Below are 21,380 nucleotides of genomic sequence, written 5' to 3' on the forward strand. Positions count from 1 at the left end.
GGGACTTCATCAAGATAAAAAGCTTTGGCACAGCAAAAGAAAGTCAACAAAACCAAAAGACAACCGACAGAATGGGAGTAGATATTTGCAAATGACGTATCAGATAAAGGGCTAGTATCCAAAATCTATGAAGAACTTATTAAACTCAACACCCAAAGAACAAATGATCCAATCAAGAAATGGGCAGAAGACATGAATAGACATTTTTCCAAAGAAGATACCAAATGGCCAACAGACACATGAAAAAGTGCTCAACATAGCTCGGCATCAGGGAAATCCAAATCAAAACCTCAGTGAGGGCGCCTGGGTGGCTCAGTTGGTTGAGCGACTGCCTTCGGCTCAGGTCATGATCCTGAAGTCCCTGGATCGACTCCTGCATCAGGCTCCCTGCTCTGCGGGGAGTCTGCTTCTCCCTCTGACCCTCCCCCCTCTCATGTGCTCTCTCTCAAATAAGTAAATAAAATCTTTAAAAAAAAACAAAAAACAAAAAAAAACAAAAAAAACCTCAATGAGATACCACCTCACACCAGTCAGAATGGCTAAAATTAACAAGTCAGGAGACATCAGATGTTGGCGGGGATGCGGAGAAAGGGGAACCCTCCTACACTGTTGGTGGGAATGCAAGCTGGTGCAGCCACCCTGGAAAACAGTATGGAGGTTCCTCAAAAAGTTGAAAATAGAGCTACCCTATGACCCAGCAATTGCACTACTGGGTATTTGCCCCAAAGATACAAATGTAGGGATTCGAAGGGGTACGTGCACCCTGATGTTTATAGCAGCAATGTCCACAATAGCTAAACTGTGGAAAGAGCCAAGATGTCCATCGCCAGATGAATGGATAAAGAAGATATGGTATATATATACGATGGAATATTATGCAGCCATCAAAAGGAATGAGATCTTGCCATTTGCAACGACGTGGATGGAACTGGAGGGTATTATGCTGAGCGAAATACGTCAACCAGATCAAGATGTGTATCATATGACCTCACTGATATGAGGAACTGTTAATCTCAGGAAACAAACTGAGGGTTGCTGTAGTGGTGGGGGGTGGGAGGGATGGGGTGGCTGGGTGATAGATATTGCGGAGGGTATGTGCTATGGTGAGCACTGTGAATTGTGTAAGACTGTTGAATCACAGACCTGTACCTCTGAAACAAATAATACATTATATGTTAAAAAAAAAGAAGAAGAAGAAGAAGATAGCAGGAAGGGAAAAATGAAGGGGGGGAAATCGGATGGGGAGACGAACCATGAGAGACTATGGACTCTGAAAAACAAACTGAGGGTTTTAGAGGGGAGCGGGGTGTAAGCTGGTGATGGGTATTAAAGAGGGCATGTTCTGCATCGAGCACTGGGTGTTATACACAATGAATCATGGAACACTACATTAAAAACTAATGATGTAATGTATGGTGATTAACATAACACAATTTTAAAAAAGAAATTATTAACATAACACAATTTAAAAAAAAGGAAATTATCTATGAGCCCTTTGAGTGTGTGTGTGTGTGTGTGTGTATTTGACCATCATCCTTGTCAAAGCCTATTGGCCAAACACTACCCGGAACAAAGCTGTAGTCAAAAAAGTTGGCTTTAGAGAGAGTGGGAAGTCCGGCTTGCGAGCTGGTACCTTTGTTTCGCACGCGACAAAAGAATGATTTAAAAATGGGTGATGTTGAGAAGAGCAAGAAGATTTTTGTTCAGAAGTGTTCCTAGGGCCATATTGTGGAGAAGGGAGGCAAGAGCAAGACTGGGACAAATCTCCATGGGTTTATTTGGGCGAAAGACAGGTCAGGCCCCTGGATTTTCTTACACAGATGCCAACAAGAACAAAGGCATCACCTGGGGAGAGTAGATACTGATGAGTATTTGGAGAATCCCAAGAAGTACATCCCTGGAGCAAAAATGGTCTCCACTGGCATTAAGAAGACAGGGGAAAGAGCAGACTTGATAACTTATCTCAAAAAAGCGACTAAGGAGTAATAGTTGGCCATTGCCTTATTTATTACAAAACAAAAATGTCTCATGACTTTTTTTTTATGTGTACCACATTTAAATTGATCTCATATACCAGAATTCGGATCATGAATGGCTGATCGAATATTTCTTTTGGACAGTCCTGATTTAAATAAGATTGGCTTGTGGTTAAATGAATATGATCAGCTTTTTGAACTTTGATAGTAAGTCTGGTTCAGCAAGTGCTGCCACTGTTTTCCCCTCCTAAAAATATGATTGGAATTGACTAGTAATGTTCAGCTTTTCACAGAGATGGTAACTGCCATCTCTAAACTTAGGGGAGACTGGTTTTGTATTTAGATTTATATAACTGGTTATATTGATATATTTAAAGACTGAGGAAATCCCTTCACTGTCTCAGAACAGCAAGACTCAGCTGTGTTTCAAGTTGTGTTCATTAGCCTGTTAAAGGCAAGGGTTGAAGATAAGCTCGTAGTGTCCACTTTATCTTTTTGGTCTTAACCATGCCAATTTAATTAAAATTCCCTGCGTTTAAAATGTTGCCTTTTGCTTAATGAAGGCATTTTAGTGTGGTTATGTATAATGTTAAATAAAGAATACTTAACACTTAAAAAAAAGTTGGGTTTATTTGGCTTGCCGCAGCAAGGACAGAATGCCACAGTGGAATTATGTGAGGAGCCTCTTCTAGAATTTGGGCCTGTTGTGGATACTTCTGAACTAGTGTTTAGCATAGTGAGGGCCAATTTTGGATTGAATATTGTCAAGCAGCAGAGACATTTCAATGATTGCGTATCTAATTGGGAGGCAAAGGATTGAATAGGGATTGGAACTGAAACTGGTTAAAACAACAAAAAAGCAGGGCACCTGGGTGGCTCAGTGGGTTAATCGTCTGACTTTGGCTCAGGTCATGATCCCAGGGTCCTGGGATGGAGTCCCGCATCGGACTCCCTGCTCAGTGGGGAGTCTGCTTCTCCCTCTACCTTTCCCCCTACTCATGATCTCTCAAATAAATAAATAAAATCCTTAAAAAAAAAAAAGACAACAGAAAAGCAGCAATAACTCATGTTAGTCAGGAAAAGGGATGTTTGCTCATTTTTGTGGTTGCAGAGCGGTCTTGTCTATATTTTATTCCAAACTCAGCTGTGGTGTGGGCCTGATAAGCTGAGAGAATAATTAGCAACCTTGACTTCTATACTCAGCTTAAGTATTATTCCAGAATTAAAAATAAGAAAAACATTTCAAACAAAACAAGACCACCAATAAATACACATCAAAATAACTGTTAAAAAGATTTACTAGCAAGAATGATTTTGAACAAAGAAGGATGGATTAAGATGGGAGAAGGAATGGTAAACAAAGAAATACATATGTGATTGAATCTAAACAAACGAATACTGTATTTTTAAAAATGACTGCCTCTGGCAGAAAACACAATAATAACACAGAAAACAGGATGGGACTTATAATTAAAGTTGTTTGAGGTTTTCATATTGTTTGGGAGGAATGTGTCAAAATTGATTCACTTTATGCTTTAATTAATATTTAAGTCTGCATTGTAAGGGTAGGCACCAAAATAATAGAAAAAAATAGAGTGTATTATTTCTGAACAAAAAGAGGAAAAAAGGGATTAAGATAATAAAACAAGATAAAAGCTTGATTAATCCAGAAGAAGACTAGAAAGGAGAAAAAAAGAAAATAAAAAGTGTAAATTAAAATACTATAATAATATCACAATCTAAATTTTAAAACCAGGTAATTCTCATTGCTCTATAGACATGACTTTGGAGAAGGGAAGGTTTGGAAGCAGAGTCCCCCACTCAGGACTCTGACTGTGGCCATGAAACAATGAGAAGAGGTCAGTCTTGGGATATATTTTGAAGGTAAAGCCACAGGACTTGCTGATGCTCAGAAACATCTGATTTTTACTAGTTTTGACAATGCCTGATTTTTAAAGTAAATGAGATCATTTCTTTCATGATTCTTTTCCTTATAAGGCCTTAAGCTACTCTGTTCTCTGTAATTCCATGGCCCTTGATAGGAAAAGTTTCCCTACTCTTCTAGAAGATGGTCACTAATTCTTTGTTGCACCACTCAGGATGATTCAGAGCATCGTTCAGGTTGTTTCGATCTTTCCCATCCCATTTACAGACCCATCTCCTTTACCCCTTTGGGGTCACTTATTTAATACTTTTAAATTATTTCGTGATCCTCCAGCGTTACGAGGCTGTGAAGTTGCACCAGGAAAGATAGTGGAACCAGCTGGATAACAGCTACTAATTTGCAAAGTACTTGTAATAGGATGAAAAATCCCACCTGTGGCCAAGAGGTGAGCAGCCTTTGAAAGCATAGATGAGGTTAAATGACAGGAGAAGCACAGCAAGAGGATGTTATGTGGGTTTTAAAATAAAGGAGAAGACTTAGAAATGGGTACAGAGAATTGTCATGAGACACATTAAAACGGATCCACCTAGACAAGGGTACTCATCATAGTAGAAATAGTTTAATTATCGTTGGAACATCTGTTGGTGCTACATGCTCTGCTGAGTGATCTGATGATAGCATTTCTAATCCTTACAACAACCCTGAAAGGCAAATTTTATCCCCATTTTATAGAAGCTGAAGTGCCCAGAGAGACCATCTTGTCCAAGGTTGCCTAATTCAAGTCCGGATTTATCTGCCCCAGAGGTCAATACTCTTTGCATTATAGCACCTTCTGTAGGCTCCCAGGTGACTGAATTTAGATGGAGAAAAGGAAAAAACAAAAGATACGGGTTTAGACAGGATGCGAGAGATAGTAGACCAGAGAAAACAGTTCCTAGATCTTCAAATTAGAGTGCTGGCGAAGAGAATGAGCCCATCACTGAGGGTAAGAAGAGAGATGGCTGACATGCAGCTTTTATATACCTAAGGAGTTAAACAAAATTCTAATATATTTCAACACATTTAAACTACATTACTAAACCCCTAACTTCTACCAGTATGCTGAAAACGTAGAAGATAATCACTGGACAGCCACTTTTATTTCGTGTCAAATGAAAGAAACAAAGAAACAAGATACTTTTTCAAAATTCATTTCAGATAAACTCAGCAATGGTCATTAGGTATTCAGTTGTGGTAAAAGGGCCTACTGGAGAAGTTCACCCATTTAGGAAAAGTTTGCCCTTTTTGGCAGCTTGATATATTTCCTTTTAAGAGGTAGTAAAGGGACGCCTGGGTGGCTCAGTTGGTTAAGCAACTGCCTTCGGCTCAGGTCATGATCCTGGAGTCCCGGGATTGAGTCCCACATTGAGTCCCACATCGAGTCCCACATCGGGCTCCCTGCTCAGCAGGGGGTCTGCTTCTCCCTCTGCCCTCTTCCCTCTCGTGCTGTCTCTCATTCTCTCTCTCTCAAATAAATAAAATCTTAAAAAAAAAAAAAAGAGGTAGTAAAAATTCTATATAACTCATTTTCTCTTTTTAACTGTTTTGAAGTTCAAAGGAAAATATAATGCTCAGTTATAATATTTATATAAGCTTGGGTTTTTGTTATATATTTTGTCTTTTCCATAGCTTTTGAATCTTCTATCTTGATGTTAGTTGTTGTTTGTTATATTTGTTTTGGTTACAGGTGAGGTGTTGCTTACCTTTTTGCACATCTCTTAAACCTCTTGTGGATAAATTAAAGTTAAAATAAAAACAAATCAAATATTTTTGAAAGTGTGAATTTAAATTTAAGTTAAATAAAAAGGCATTCATTTTGCATAGCTTGGAATTTTACCATTTTACTCATTTGTAACTATTACATAAAGACATACTCTTTACTCTGTACCACCTTCACCTACACATTTGGTGTTTTTATCATTTCCTGGAAAGGTGAAGACAGCAGTGCTTGCATTTCCCTGCATTAAGAAGAGAGTTCCAAAAATAAAATGCTTCTATAATCAAAGACTGCTGATGCAGTAAAAGATGGGTTTCTTTTGGTTGAACTTATTAGGGTGTTGGCAGTGTGAGATTATTTGGGATTGAGAGTTTATAAATTGTAGTTCTTACTTTGGAGGATCACAAACTCCTTTTGAAAATCTAATGAGCGATATTAGCCCTGTCCTCAGAAAAATGCTCAAATATGTGCCTTGACATTTTAACTACAATTTCTTGAGGGTATATATACCTCCTGCTAGAGGGCTGGAATAGACATGACTCCTCTTCACTGTGAAAGCCCTGAATCCTGGCCACCAGATCACCAAGGAGGTACCTCTTTACTACGGATAGTGGTGAGAGCAAGGTCGACACTTGAGTAAGGCTCTCAATACCCAGCTCAAAGCAGTAATAGAACCATAGGTAGATTCTGCTCTTCCTGCTCCAAGAGTGTTTCATGATGGCTTTGAAGCAATTCTATTCTGGCCATCAAGTAGTTCTGAAAAATTTTTGGGTTGCTAAAGACTATCCATTACAGTATATGCCCTTACAGATTTAGTTCTGTTTATTTGGTTTATATTAATTTCTATCTTGAGGTCTTATAGAGGGGAAAACTCTCTATTAACTATTTGGATAAGAACTCAATTCTGTCATGTTGCCATTAAATGTTTTTATGCTTTATGTTTCCTTACCTTCAGGTGAAGAATTAGGCACACTATTAAAAAGACATTATTTTTTACAGTGGCCTTGATTATATTTGTGGAGCCAGCCACCAGTGGCTCTTGGCCTCTTGGGAGCTACAGATCTTCTAACATCTGAAAAAAAGGATTATTCTCCTGATTGAGAAGCTGAATGTGAGTAACTGGTATGGGTAGAACAGAGGCAGTGAAAGTAATGAGGGAGAGAGATTAGGGTTCAGGTGTGGTGGAACATAATAAGGTGTGTCATGGGGATCTTTTTATTTTTTAGCCCATCCCCTGCCTACCTCCCCTCCAGCAACCTTCAGTTTTTTCTCTAAAGTTAAGTCTCTTATGGTTTGCCCCTCTCTCCTTTTTTACCCCTTCCCTTATGTTCATCTGTTTTGTTTCTTAAATTCCACATGAGTGAAATTGTATGGTATTTGTCTTTCTCTGACTGATTATTTCACTTAGCATAATACACTGTATCTCCAATCAGTCATTGCAGATGGCAAGATTTAATTCTTTTTGATGACTAATACTCCATTACACACACACACACACAACACCACATCTTCTTTATCCACTCATCAGTCAGTAGTGGACATTTGGGCTCTTTCTATAATTTGGCTATTGTCGATAATGCTGCTATAAGCATCAGGGTGCATGTGCCCCTTTGAATCAGTATTTTTGTATCCTTTGGGTAACTGTCTAGTAGTGCAATTGCTCGGTCATAGGGTAGTTCTATTTTTAACTTTTTGAGGAACCTCCATACTGTTTTCCAAAGTGGCTGCACCAGTTTGCATTTACACCAACAGTGCAAGAGGGGTCCCCTTTCTCTGCATCCTCGCCAACATCTATTGTTTCCTGTGTTATTAATTTTAGCCATTCTGACCGTGTGAGGTGGTATCTCATCGTGATTTTGATTTCTCTTTCCCTGATGATGAGTGATGTTGAGCATCTTTTCATGGGTCTGTTGACCATCTGGATGTCTTCTTTGGGAAAATGTCTATTCATGTCTTCTGTCCATTCCTTAACTGGATTATTTGTTTTTTGGGTGATGAGTTTGATAAGTTCTTTATAGATGTTAGATACTAACCCTTTATCGGATATATCTTTTGCAAATATATTCTCCCAGTCCATAGGCTGCCTTTTAGTTTTGTTGATTGTTTCCTTCACTATGCAGAAGCTTTTTATCTTGATAAAGTCCCAATAGTTCATTTTTGCTTTCGTTTCCCTTGCCTCCAGAGACGTGTCTAGCAAGAAGTTGCTGCGGCCAAGGTCAAAGAGGTTACTGCCTGTGTTCTCTAGGATTTTGATGGTTTCTGTTTCACATTTAGGTGTTTCATCCATTTTGAATTTATTTTTGTGGAGGGTGTAAGAAAGTGGCCCAGTTTCATTCTTCTGCATGTGGCTGTCCAGGTTTCCCAACACCATTTGTTGAAAAGACTGTCTTTTTTCCATTGGATATTTTTTTCCTGCTTTGTCAAAGATTAGTTGACCATAGTGTTGTGGGTCCATTTCTGGGTTTTCTATTCTGCTCCACTGATCTATGGGTCTGTTTTTGTGCCAGTACCATGCTGTCTTGATGACTACAGCTTTGTAATGTAGCTTGAAGTCCGGAATCGTGATGCCTCCAGTTTTGCTTTTCTTTTTCAAGATTGCTTTGGCTCCTTGGGGTCTTTGGGGTTCCCCATACAAATTTTAGGAGTGTATTAGGCTCTGTGAAAAAGTGTCATGGGGATCTTGAGTGTAAAGTAACCCAAATCTTTTAGGCTTCCTTGCCTTCAGTGTTTCTCAGTGGGGGCTCTATTGACATTATGGGAGGGACAATTCTTTGTTTTCTTGTCTCCCCTCTCCTGCTAAGTGCCATTTACATCCCCAGTAAATGTATATTTTTAAAGTACTCCTGCATATTTCCAAAGCCCCACCCCCACCCCAACCTCTGGTTGAGGAAACCTAGATATTCTCAATCCCAAATGGTTTCACACTACCATGACCTAAACTGGCTCAGTAGAAGTGTTTTTGTGTTATGGGCCATCCTTGCTTTAGAAACAGGTTTGGGGTGTGTGTGTGTGTGTGTGTGTGTGTGTAGGTCAAGGACATGACCTTCCCAGCACTCTCATATAAGAGAGACAGTTGATTCCTTTTACTTGACATATTTGGCTTCTCTCTGGTGCCTCCCAAGGACAGGACCACACAAACTTAACCCTCAGCCCCTTTACCTGTAGAATTTGGATTTCAAAGCCATGCTCCCAGAGCTGTAGGGATTTCCGACACCCCAGTCCAAACAGAGCAGCTCTGCTTTGAGCTGTTTCACATTTTGGGATTTGGGGCATGTTTTCATTAAGATAAAAGAGTTCTATTGCTTAAATAGATTGAAAAACCAACAGATTATATGTTTCTAAGTATCTCTTTTGGTGCCAAGTCTTTATAATTACTGCTCTTCTCCTGTCCCATCATTTGAGCAGAACTTGGAAACTGAGTGGGCACTGGGGACATTTATACTGTTAAATTACACAGCAGAATATCTCCTCCATGTATAGAGGAGGCATTTTAGGCCTCTTGGATATAGATTATTGCAAGTTATCAGAGCCCATGAGATACTACAAGATGAGTTTTCGGTCTGTGAATTACTACCCCTTTGGGTCTACTTTCTGGATTTTTAGTTATGCAGTGGTGATGTCCACCTAGACTGTTCCTCAGAAGGACTTTGGGTGTTTTTGAGTGATTCCTGGAATCCAAGCATACATAGGTTCCTCTGTCTTCCGAAGAGCTCTTGGCATACTTAGATGTTGTGGTTAAAACAAATCAAACTGGTCGAAGAATTTATCATGAGAGACAAATAGTAATTAGGGTTGATGACTGATGCCTTGTGGGTTTTTTTGTCCCCGGACATTTATTGCTAATCAGGCAAAGATTCCTCAGTTATTTAGGCCTGGACTTTAGTTGCTGCTATATCAGGAATAATGTCTGTCATTCTCACCAAATATTAGATTTTATCTCCTTCCTTTGTTCCATCTTAGATTTGGACTGTATTAATTAGCCAAAATTAACTTGCATCCTGGTGCCAAGCCGAGGCATTTTCTCGGCTAGTTGAGAATTCAAGCGTTGATCGAGCACCTAAAACTTGCTAGAAATATTTGATAGAATTAAGGCCTTCTAGGAGATTACAGCCTTGCCATGGAGACAAATATACACAAATGAAAAATAACAGTCTAATGCAAGATAAATGTAATAGAGTGCTTAATGAAAAAGTGTACTATTCAGTGCCTGAAGCAGCAGCTCTTAACTTGGGTTGCATGTTATCTGAGGAGGTTTAAAAAATTCTGATGCTCAGATTATACCCCAGACCAATTAAATCAGAATTTCTGGGGGTGGAACCCAACTACCAGGATTTTTTGTTGTTGTTAATACTCCCTGTGCGATTTCGTGTGTGGCTAAAGTTGAGAACCACTAGTCTAAAGGGATGATGAAGGCAGGAAAGTCCACGTAGACAGGAATTTCTGTGGGCAGTAGGAAGAGTTGAGATTGATGCCATCTGGCTTTATTTGGGAAAATCTGATGTCAGAAGGGAGTTAGGAGCTCCTATGGATCTTAAAGCTCCAAGCAAAAGAGAATCTCAAACAGGCTGGAGAGGAGCTATGAATTCTACTGCCGGCTTTCCTACCCATGTGCAGCAGTGTTTCCGGAGTTCTTCACTCGCTCTGGTGGAATTAATTACACTTTGTCCCATTCAATTCTAGTTTTTGTGTGTAAAATCTTTCTACTCTTTAATTAAACTTTTGTTTCTCTATAAAATTTTTTTAAAAATATTTTATTTATTTATTTGACAGCGAGAGACACAGCGAGAGAAGGAACACAAGCAGGGGGAGTGGGAGAGGGAGAAGCAGGCTTCCCGTGGAGCAGGGAGCCCGATGCGGGGCTCGATCCCAGGACCCTGGGATCATGGCCCGAGCTGAAGGCAGACGCTTAACGACTGAGCCACCTAGGCGCCCCGCTCTATAAAATTTTTAATTGTGATAAAATACACATAATATAAAACTTAACTATCTTAACCATTTTTAAATATACAGTTCGGTAGTGTTAAGTACATTCACATTGTGCAACGAAATCTCCAAAACTCTTTATCTTGCAAAACTGAAACTCTGTACTCATTAAACATAAACGTTTCCTTCTGAGATAATTATAGCTTTACTTGCAATTGTAATAATACAGAGAGATCCCATGCACCCTTTACCCGGTTTCTCCCGATGGTGACCCCCTAGGAAACTATAGTGCGATATTACAATTAAGATAGGCCATCTCCATCCCAAGGATCCCTCATGTTGCCATACCTACTTCCCTCCCATCTCCATCCCTACCTTAAGCTTAGTAAAACCTAATCTGTTCTCCATTTCTATAATTTTGTCATTTTAAGAATGTTATATAAACAATCATATAGTATGTAACCTTTTAGGATTGGCTTTTTTCACTCAGCGTAATTCTCTGGAGATTCATCCAAGTCATGTGTGTATCAGTAGTTTCTTCCTTTTTATTGCTGAGTAGTATTCCATGCTGTCGATGTACTACCATCTGTACCACTCGTCTGTTGAATGACATCTGCCTTGTCTCAGGTTTTTGGCTATTATTAATAAATCTGCTATAAACATTTGTGTACAGGTTTTTGTGTGAACATTAGTTTTTATTTCTCTGGGATAAATGCCCAGGAGTGTAAATGCTGGGTCACATGAAAATTGCATCTCTAGGATGTTTTTTGTTTGTTCATTTAATAAACTGCCAAACTGTTTTCCAGGGTGACTATACCATTTTACATTCCCAAAAGCAATGGATGAGTGATCCAGTTTCTCTGCATTCTCACCAACATTTGATGTTGTCATGTTTTTTGAATTTTAGCCATTCTGATAGGTATGTAGTGATATCTAATTGTTACTTCAATTTGTATTTCCCTAATGGCTAATAATGTTGAACATCTTTTCATGTGCTTATTTGTTCTCTGTATATCCTCTTTGGTGAAATGTCCCTTCATGTTTCTTGACCATTTTCTCATCAGATTGTGTTTTTTTACTGTTGAGTTTGAGAGTTCTTTATATATTCTAGGTAATGGTCCTCTGTTTTGTACGTGGTTTACAAATATTTTCTCCCAACCACTTTGTTTTTTCATCCTTGTAACAAGGTCTTTTGCAAAGCAAATATGTTAAATTTTGATGAAGTCTAATTTATCAGTTTTTCCTTTTATGGATCATGCTTCTGGTGTCAAATCTTTGACTAGCCCTAGCTCATGAAGAGCTATTATTTTTTTCTAAAAGTTTTACACTTGACATTTAAGTTGGGGATCCACTTTGAGTTAGTTCTTATACAAGGTATGAAACTAAAGTTGAGAGATTTTTTTTTTTTTTTTTGCCTATGGATGTCCAATTTCTTCAGCTAGATATATTGAAAAAGCTATTCTTTCTTCATTTAATTGCTTCTGCAGCACCTTTGTAAAAAAATCAGTTGGGCACATTTGTGTGGGTCTATTGCTGGGTTCTTTATTCTGTTTCATTGATCTGTATATTTATCCTTCTGCCAATACCATACCATCCTGACTACTGTAGTCTTATAAGTCTTGAAAATGGGTAGGCTGATTCTTTTCACTTAATTCTTTTTTCAAACTTTGTTTTAGCTATTCTAGTTCCTTTGCCTTTCCATTTAACTTTTAGAATAATTTTGTCTATAGCCCCAAAAAATCTTGCTAGGATTTCTCCTTCACTGTTTTTTTTATTGTAGTGTAATAGACATGTAACATAAAGTTCACAATTTTAATCATTGTAAAGTGTACAATTCAGTGGCATATAATACATTCAAAATGTTGTGCAGCAGGGATGCCTGGGTGGCTCAGTCATTAAGTGTCTGCCTTCGGCTCAGGTTATGGTCCCAGGGTCCTGGGATCGAGCCCCGCATCAGGCTCCCTGCTCCGCGGGAGGCCTGCTTCTCCCTCTCCCGCTCCCCCTGCCTGTATTCCCTCTCTCACTTTGTCTCTCTCTGTCAAACAAATAAATAAAATCTTAAAAAAAAAAAATGTTGTGTAGCAATCACCACTATCAAGTTCCAGAACATTTTCGTCACCCCAAAAAGGAAACTCTGTACCCATTACTCAGTCATTCCCCAAAATCTGGCAATGACCAGGCTGCTTTCTGTCTCTATGGATTTGCCTATTCTGGACATTTCATGTAAATGGAGTCAGACAATATGTGATCTTTTGTGTCTGGCTTCTTTCTTTTAACATAATGTTTTCAAGGTGCATCCATATTGCAGCAAGTATGTACCTCATTCCTTGTTATGTCCAAACAATACACCATTGTATTTATATACCATAGGTGTTTATCTATGTATTTATTGATTGACATTTGACTTGTTTCTACTTTGGCTACTGTGAATAGCATGTTGCTATGAATGTGCATGTATAGGATTTCTTTTGAGTATCTGTTTTCAGTTCTTTGGGGTATAATGTACCTAGGAGTGGAATTACTGGGTCATATACTATGTTTAACTTTTTGAGGAACTGCCAAACTGTTTTCAACAGCAGCTGTACATTTTACATTCCCACCAGCAGTGTATAAAGGTTCCAATTTCTCCTCATCCCTCACCAATACTTGTTATTTTCCATAATTGTAGCCATCCCCAAAGTGTGAAATGGTATCTTCTTGTGGTACTGACTTGCATTTCCCTAATGATCAATGACACTGAGCATCTTTTCATGTGCTTGCTGGTTGTTTTGAGTATCTTCTTTGGAGAAGTTCTATTCATTTGCTCATTTGAAAATTGGGTTGTTTGTCTTTTTGTTGTTGAATTGTATTCCCTTTCCTCTTGAAGGATATTTTCACTGGATATAGGAACCTAGGTTAAGAGTCTTTTCTTTCAGTGCTTGAAAAATTTTGTGCTCCTTCTTCTGGCCTCCAAGGTTTCCGATGAGAAATCTGCTGTCGTCGTTTCTTCCCCTACAAGTAAGGTGTCATTTTTTTATTGCTTTCAAGACTTTTTCTTTGTTTTTAAGCTTTCAGTAGTTTGACTGTGATGTGTCCTGGCATGAATTTGTTTGGGTTTATCCTCATTGGGGTTTGCTCAGCTTCTTGAATGCGTAAGTTTTATCCCTCTGCCAAATTTGGGCAGTTTCCAGCCACTATTTCTTTTAGTACTTTTTTCAGTCCTGTTCTTTTTTCTTCTCTTCCTGGAAATCCAATGATACAATAGAACTATTGTTATAATCCCACAAGTCCTTGAGACTCTGCTCTTTTTTTTTTCCATTTTATTTATCTGTTGTCCACGTTGAATATTTTTTATTGTTCTATCTTCTAGTTCACGGATTCTTTCCACTCCCCACTCCACTCTGCTGTTGAACCCATCCACTGAGATGTTTTGTTTTGGTTTGGTTTGGTTATTGTATTTTTTAGTTCTAAAATTTCCATTTAGTTTTTTTTTTTTTTTAGTTTTTCTTTACATCTTCTATTTCTTTGCTAAAACTTAAACTATTTTTTCATTTGTTTCACGCATGTTTGTAATTGCTTGTTGAAACATTTTTATGATGACTGCTTTAAAATCTTTGTCAGAGAATTCTAACATCTGTCATCTAGGTGTGGTCTATTTTCATTCAGTTGAAGATCCTTCTCATTGGTATGATGAGTGCTATTTTTATTAAAACCTGGACATTTTGAACTCTGGATATTATTTAAACCTTCTGTTTTAGGTGGCTTTCTCCGATACTCCTCTGGCAGAGGAAGTAGGGGCAAGTGTCTTGTTACAGCCAGGTAGGTGTAGGCTTCCAGTGTCCCCACTCAGCCTCCACTGACACCTGAGGGGTGGGGCTTCTCAATACTGCTCAGGTGACATCAGGAGTTTTCAGCTGCCCATTAGGCTTCTACTGACACCAACCTGGCTGGGAGAGGTAGGAAGGTCTTTTTACTCCTCCCCACATGGCCTTCACTGACAGTAGGGGATGGGGTGGCCTTGTTATCACTGGGTGTTGGTGAAAGTGCTGACTCTTTACCACGTCTCCTCTGGAACGAATCCAGCAGAGAAGGGAAGGGACACCTCCTAAAAGGCCTGGTGAAGGTGGCAGTCTAGGCATCCCACTCAACCTTTACTAGTGTGTGTAGGAGTGAGCCACAGTTCTTTCTGTGGTGTTTGGCTGGAGTAGAGTGGTTATTATCTAGAAGTTTTTTTATTTTGCTAGGTTGCCTCTTTCCTGGTCCTTTGGCTAGAAAGAACAGGCTTGCTTTTGTTTTGTTTTGTTTTTTCCTTTGGCTGTCCCACTGGCATTTCCAGGTTGCTGGCTTCTTCCACACCACATCTGGGATACATGAGACAAAAAGAAAACCCAGTGAAATCACCAATGTGTGGTTCCTTAGGTCCCAAGGCCCCTAGCTGGTCTGCCTTCTTTTCTCTTCCTTTCAAGTCTCTTATATTTGTTTTATGTGCAGTATCCAAGGTTTTTAGTTGTATTAGCAGGAGGAATAGGGAAAAGTACAACTACTCAATCTTCCCTGATCCATTTTCTTTTATTCACTTGTTTATTTAGTTTTCCATTTGATTGTGAGCTCTTTTTTTTTTTAAAGTTTATTTATTTAATTAATCTCTACACCCAACGTGGAGCTCAAACTCACAATCCCAAAATCAAGAGTTGCATGCTCTTCTGACTGAGCCAGCCAGGTGCCCCCTGATTATGAACTCATTAAGTATATTTAGTGACTTCAATGCCTAGTCTGGCACATGATCTGCAAATGCATGAAAAAAAGGAAAAAAGACGACAGAACATGGAGTGAAGTGAATGAATTGCACTCTTCCCCCATCCGCCCTTAGGTGTGTGGTGCCAGAAGAGGAGGAGGCTTAATCCTGTCCTGAGGATGAGTCCTCTCCTGGTATTTTGATGTTGAGAAAGGTGGCTAGCTCCCAGAGCTCATACTCTCTTTCCTAGGTTCTCATGTGTTACCAAAAATTACCTGCAGATGACAGAATAATAGATGAAAATGGTCTGTTGACCAAAACATAAGGAGGTTGATTTCCTCTGATATACAGGAATAAATTCTACTACCCTACCCACCCCAGGTACAATTCCAAAATGCTGCTCTGAAAGTTAGTTACTTTTTTTCAGCGTTGGGGTACAGGTTGCTCTTCAGTGGGAACAGAGTTGGAGTAAAAAGAAGTAGGCTCTATTAGTCTCCATAGTGACATGTGCCAACAGGATTACTGGTTTCTGTGAAAATAAATATCTAGCAGTTAGTTACTAATTTCTGGCATTTAAAACCACAGGAAGGGGGAGACTGGAGGTCGGGAGGATGAGTACTTTTCTTAAACAATATTTTAACATTGCTACTTTAAAAGTAAAGCAAAACAGCAAAAAGCTGTCTTCTGTCAGGCCCTGCTGATATGCACACATCATTGGTGAGTCAATATTTAAATTCACTTTTCATTCATTATCAAAATATTTTCTGATGTGAATGTGGAGGGGGATCGCTTTTAAAAATTTGTTTGAGCTCTTGGGCAGAGAGTTCATAACATTGTACTCATCTGACCAAAAAAAAAAAAAAAAAAAGCCTGAGGGGAGGCTTTTGTTTCATTCTTGTTTTTCTCAATTTTTTATTTTAAAAAGATTTACAGAAAACTTGAAAGAATAAAATAATGAGCACTCAATTACCCTTCAGGTAGATTCACTGTCAATATTTTGTTACATTTGCTTTCTTTTCTCTCATATATAGTTAAAAAAAGTTAATTTGCATACATTGATGGTATGGTTTTAAAAGTTCCTTCAGTGGAAGCATGAACCCCATTTCTTTTTTCCTCCTTACTCCCACTCTCCTTTCTTCATATAAAAAAATTAAAAGCTCCGTACCCCTGCCCTTCTCTCAGTCTCCCACCAGAGAGTTAAGCTCAGGTCCCGCTAACCACCGAGGACCAGTAGGCCCAGTGACTTTCACTTGTCTGTAATATTTGTTTTGGCCAAGAGAATTTGGTCTGAGTTCGCAGATGAAAAAAACCTGCAATAGGATCAGGATCTCCAAGCGTTAGTCACACGACGACCTCTGTATTTCTTAAGGAAAAGTTCCTGGTCCGTTGGGCAAAGCTCCAGCTGAAGATCTTTACTTTTCTCCTGATCACAGTTCAGGAAATCACTGCAACTACGTGAAGCCAAGAGTCTCTTTTCTGTCTCTCTGTCTCCTCCGGTTACTTGTCTCTGGTCTTGGGGACTGTGATCGTGTATTTATGATCATCCCTCAGCTCTGGGAGCCAGGCTTCGGGGTTCTCTAGCGGGTTTTCTAACTTCAATTAAAAAAAAAAACACGAAAAAGTAATTTCGACCTGAGGAGGGCCCAGTTTTCAGGAATCTCAAAACCCAAGGCAGTTGCAATAATATACAGAATAATTAAGTGGAAACACATACTCAGAATCATATAGTTTCTAGCAGTAAACCTCTTCAGCCTCCCTGGTGGTCTAGTGGTTAGGATTCGGCGCTCTCACCGCCGCGGCCCGGGTTCGATTCCCGGTCAGGGAAAAGTGTTTTATTTTTTTTCTCTTTTAACCATTAATGATTAACTTTGTTACTCCTAGTCAGTTCCCCAGTCCGCCAAAGCTGAAATACAGAAAATGCAGAAATATACAAAGTAAAAACTGTTCTACCACATGTTAACCGCTGACGTCCAGTTTTAAAAACAATTGGAATTATGCTATTCATACTATTTTATTTCCAGCTATTTTTAAAGTTAATATATTTCCAACACTTGCCAATGGAAATAAACGCTCTTCACTAACATGGTATTTTCTTTCATTTTAATTTAGTTTTTGAAAAGGTAAATATATTTACATGGTTTAGGATTCAAATATGCAAAAGCTATAACTGACAAACCTAATTTTTACCTCTGCCATCTAGTTTCCCTCTAATAAGGCCACCAATGTTATGTTTCATAACTATAATAATGTAAATATTTTATGTTAATGCAAGTACATGCATACATACTTATATATTTAAATATGCTCCCCCTTGCACAAATGATAGCAATCTATACATGTTTTATCTACACTTTGCCTTTTTCACTTAACAATATATTTTAGAAATATATTAGACAGATTATACATGAAGTTTAGACATGAAGAGTTTCCTCATTCTTCCTCATGACACATGGTATTCCATTGTATTGATGATATTCCATAATTAATTGAACCAACTTCCTTTTGATGGACACTTAGGTTATTTCTAGTCCTTTGCTATTACAAACAATGCCGCCATAAATAATCTTGTACATACGTCCATGTGTGTGGACTAAATGCCCAGGGATTGAAATACTGGTTCAAAAGGTGTGTGCATTTCATGGGTGGATATTGCCAGTGTGCCTTCTATAGAGGTCGTGCCAATTTACACTCCCACCAGCAATGTACAATGTATATAGAATTAAAAAAAGAAAAACTCATGTGGGTTTTCATCAAAGTGGATTTAATCTAACCTATTTCTGGAATTTTAGTTTCTTCCCCCTAAAATTTTGGCTTTGCAGGTAACAGTTTGATGAACATCTGTGTAGATACATCCTAGGTATTTCCTAGGTATTTCCGGAAGTAGAATTACTACCTCATACCATATACTAAATGAATTAAAGAATTAAATGCAAGAACTGAAATAACTAAGCTAAGAAAAATACACTAGTGGATAATTATCTTAATACTGGGTAGCAGGTTTTCCAAGATAAAAGCAAAGACAGAAATCATAAAGGATAAAACTGATGGATTAGACTACATAACAGAAAACTTCTGTTTATCTATAAAGAATGTTAAGAGTCAAATGACAAAGTGGTATAAATCAGTAATATTAATATAATACAAATAATAGAAAAATAGACAAAGCATATGACTTAGTAATTCTCAAAACTAATGCAAATAATTGGTAAATATGAAAAATGATCAACCTCAATAGTAATAGAATAAATGCAAATTAAGATAAGACTTTTTGTCCTGAACTTTCATGAAGATGAAAAGAATGACATCCCATTGACAGATGTAAGGTAATAGCGAAAACTGGTGTTATCTTTTCACACAGCAATTTGGCAATATAGTATCCAAAGTTTTAAAATGCTTATGTCTTTTGATTTGCAACTTTACCTTAATGCATTTGCCCTATGAAAACACTCTGAAATGCCTAATAACTCCCTCAGGGGAGCCTTAACTCCGTAACTGGATTTCAGATGCCCCCTTCAAACGACAATAGAAAAAATTAGAATTGACTTTTTTAAAACCTGTGAATAAATAAGAAACTGCCACAGAATTTTTAATATAACCATAGGAGAAATCCCAGAGAGCTTCCTCCTTTGGCGTTGTGTTAGAAATCTCTCTTAATATGAATGTCAGATAAAGAATTGTGTGACCAGAACTGGACGAATTACTCCTCATGAGGAAACCGATCAGACACCAGTAACATCTGCGTTGGTGGTATAGTGGTGAGCATAGCTGCCTTCCAAGCAGTTGACCCGGGTTCGATTCCCGGCCAACGCACTTCTCACTTTCACTTTTCCCCCGAAACTTTTAAGTAAGTTCAATTCAATAAACCACTGGGGAAGGAAAGGTTTTGGAGACTATTAGTTCGTAAGGGAGTCTCTCCTAAAAGAGCCTTTAGGGTTTTTGTAGCTGCAACCCTGAGCCAACCTCGTCTGCTGGGTTCGGCCGCTGGCGTCGCACCAGTTTATGATATCTATCCTTTTGGGGCCTTTAGGGAAGTGTCTGAAATAGAGGCTGCTCGGATTTGATTTTCTAAATCCTCGGATGCAGCTCTGGTTTACTGAGAAATCAGAATAAGGAAGTCAGCCCAAGAGCCCGCAGTTGCCGGAGAGCGTCCTGTCACTTGGAACGGTGAGGAAAGCAAGAAGAAACCAAGAGGAGAGCCTTCGACCAGCTCCCCTTCTCTTCCGGTTCCACCGCTCTGGGGACAGTAACCTCAATTCCAGGGTACAAGCTGGAGATGTAAACAGGAAAATCCTCGGGCGGCCTCTCGCACCGCTGGGCGGGGCGGCTTGATTCTTTGGAAGGGAGAGAAGTGGCATGAGGCGGGGCGACAGGGGATGGTCCCCGGCCGCAGCCCGCTGCCCAGCCGAAGGGCGACACTGGCGCCTGCACGCGGGATTTAGGAGCTCAGAACCAGATTCGAGGGTCAAAACTTCGAGGTTGTGGAGTGGAAACGTTTGTTTGGTATTCTGATTGATGCAGATTACTTGAACGGGGCAACTAAAACGGCAGCACGGGGTACGTACTCCTATTCCAAAGGGCATAAAATAAGAGCGGAGCGCGTCGCCTGGCAGGTGGCGCGCCGTGATCGTATAGTGGTTAGTACTCTGCGTTGTGGCCGCAGCAACCTCGGTTCGAATCCGAGTCACGGCATGTGATGTCTCCGTGGTGGCTTTTTTTTTTTTTTAAACATATGTATATATAAAACGTTTTAAAGGGGTTGAAAAAAGTTTAATTCTCTCTTCGTTCCAAGCAACCTTGCAGAAGTGCTATCCACGAATTGGGTGAATTGTTTCTGTTCAGCTCCTTCCGCCGCTCGCCCACCTAAAGCAAACAACCTAACGGGTTCTGGCAGGGACGCACTGCAGAGCGGTATGGCGAGCCTCGGAGCTGCCACTAAGGCTGCAGAGGTGAGAACCCTTTGCTTCGGACTCCGGAACTCAGCGCCTGTACCGGATCTTGGAGAAATGAAAGTTGGGAGAGTAGAGTGAAATCGCCTGGGGCTCTGACTCCCATCTGACTTGAAATCTCGCTAGGACGTTTACACGTAATAAATAGGGTCTTTTACTCAAGCCACACAAAACTTTAGTATTTAAAAACAAATTCGTGCCCCCAGTGACGCGTCTCTCATCCCCACTTCCACCCACCACCCTGGTCGTCACGGTTTAGGAAGAGAAGGAAGCAGCGGCTGGAGCACCAAGGTCCCGGGAGGCAAGTCCCCGTGCCCCACCTGCTCCCCCGGCTCTTTGCGCCTCTCATCCCCGTTCCCTCGCGCTCTTTCGCCTCCTCCTCAGGAGTCCGCATGCCAGACACCGGGCTGTCAAAATGATCCGGTCCACGCGGACTTTGAGAAAACATGGAGGTTTTAGGACTCCTGATTCCCCGTCCTCTGGGAGGCCGCCTGGCCCCACGCAGTCCCCACCACTCTCTCGGAGCCTCGGTCCAGGTAGCAAAAAGCTACTATTCGGTTCACAAAATCCTAGACCCTGCGGTCTCTGTCACTAGTGTGTATCTGGACCATACATCCTGTCTCTGAGACGCCTTGGCTCACCAGCGCCCGGCTAGCTCAGTCGGTAGAGCATGAGACTCTTAATCTCAGGGTCGTGGGTTCGAGCCCCACGTTGGGCGCACGCGGTTATTTTTCTATTTCTATTAAATCCTCTTTTGGCAACCAACAATTGTGACTTATAATTAGCTATTGCGGCCACTGTTGTCTTTAATTTCGGTAACAACTTCCAAAATCTCCTCTATTTGCTCCAAATTGAACAGAAATGAGGAATCCGAACCGGGGATCCTGGTCGTTGAGACCAAGGGTCTCAAACCTACGGCGGGGGGGGGGGGGGGGGGGGATGGGAGGAGCCTCTCCGGGGGTGCGAAGGTGACAGGAGCCGGAGCAGCTCCCAGTCCTGACCCGCGGGGCTCCCCCTCCGTCCTACCACGACTCTTCTCCACCAAGAAGACGCCTTAGGACCGGACCGGATGGGAACACTCTCCTTCTCTTCTGCTTGGTGGGGGTAAATTTTGGATGAGGTTTTTTGAAGGGCTTTCTCAGCTAGTTAAAATGTTCTCCGCTAGGTGCCAAGGAGCACC

General features: G+C 40.1%; 1 long non-coding RNA gene, 4 other non-coding genes and 1 pseudogene across 6 annotated transcripts; all 6 read left to right on the forward strand.

Moving 5' to 3' along the window:
• Positions 1 to 1,426: 1,426 nt before the first annotated feature.
• Positions 1,427 to 2,511, forward strand: LOC123858251 (cytochrome c-like; annotated as a pseudogene). The gene has a single exon (XR_008507583.2). The product of XR_008507583.2 is annotated as a cytochrome c-like (transcript).
• Positions 2,512 to 17,007: 14,496 nt separating this feature from the next.
• Positions 17,008 to 17,079, forward strand: TRNAE-CUC (transfer RNA glutamic acid (anticodon CUC)). Its single transcript has one exon. It is a non-coding gene; the product is annotated as a tRNA-Glu (tRNA).
• Positions 17,080 to 18,992: 1,913 nt separating this feature from the next.
• On the forward strand, positions 18,993 to 19,064 carry TRNAG-UCC (transfer RNA glycine (anticodon UCC)). Its single transcript has one exon. It is a non-coding gene; the product is annotated as a tRNA-Gly (tRNA).
• A 45-nt stretch (positions 19,065 to 19,109) lies between these two features.
• On the forward strand, positions 19,110 to 20,968 carry LOC135363972 (uncharacterized). Its single transcript, XR_010410417.1, has 2 exons — positions 19,110 to 19,808; positions 20,044 to 20,968. It is a non-coding gene; the product is annotated as an uncharacterized LOC135363972 (long non-coding RNA).
• Positions 19,872 to 19,943, forward strand: TRNAH-GUG (transfer RNA histidin (anticodon GUG)). The gene has a single exon. It is a non-coding gene; the product is annotated as a tRNA-His (tRNA).
• TRNAK-CUU (transfer RNA lysine (anticodon CUU)) lies at positions 20,846 to 20,918 on the forward strand. The gene has a single exon. It is a non-coding gene; the product is annotated as a tRNA-Lys (tRNA).
• Positions 20,969 to 21,380: the final 412 nt, after the last annotated feature.

The sequence above is a fragment of the Mirounga angustirostris genome, unplaced genomic scaffold, assembly GCF_029215605.1.
Source record: "Mirounga angustirostris isolate CCGP_5_RB_7025 unplaced genomic scaffold, mMirAng1.0.hap1 SCAF_4, whole genome shotgun sequence".
Classification (NCBI taxonomy): Eukaryota; Metazoa; Chordata; class Mammalia; order Carnivora; family Phocidae; genus Mirounga; species Mirounga angustirostris.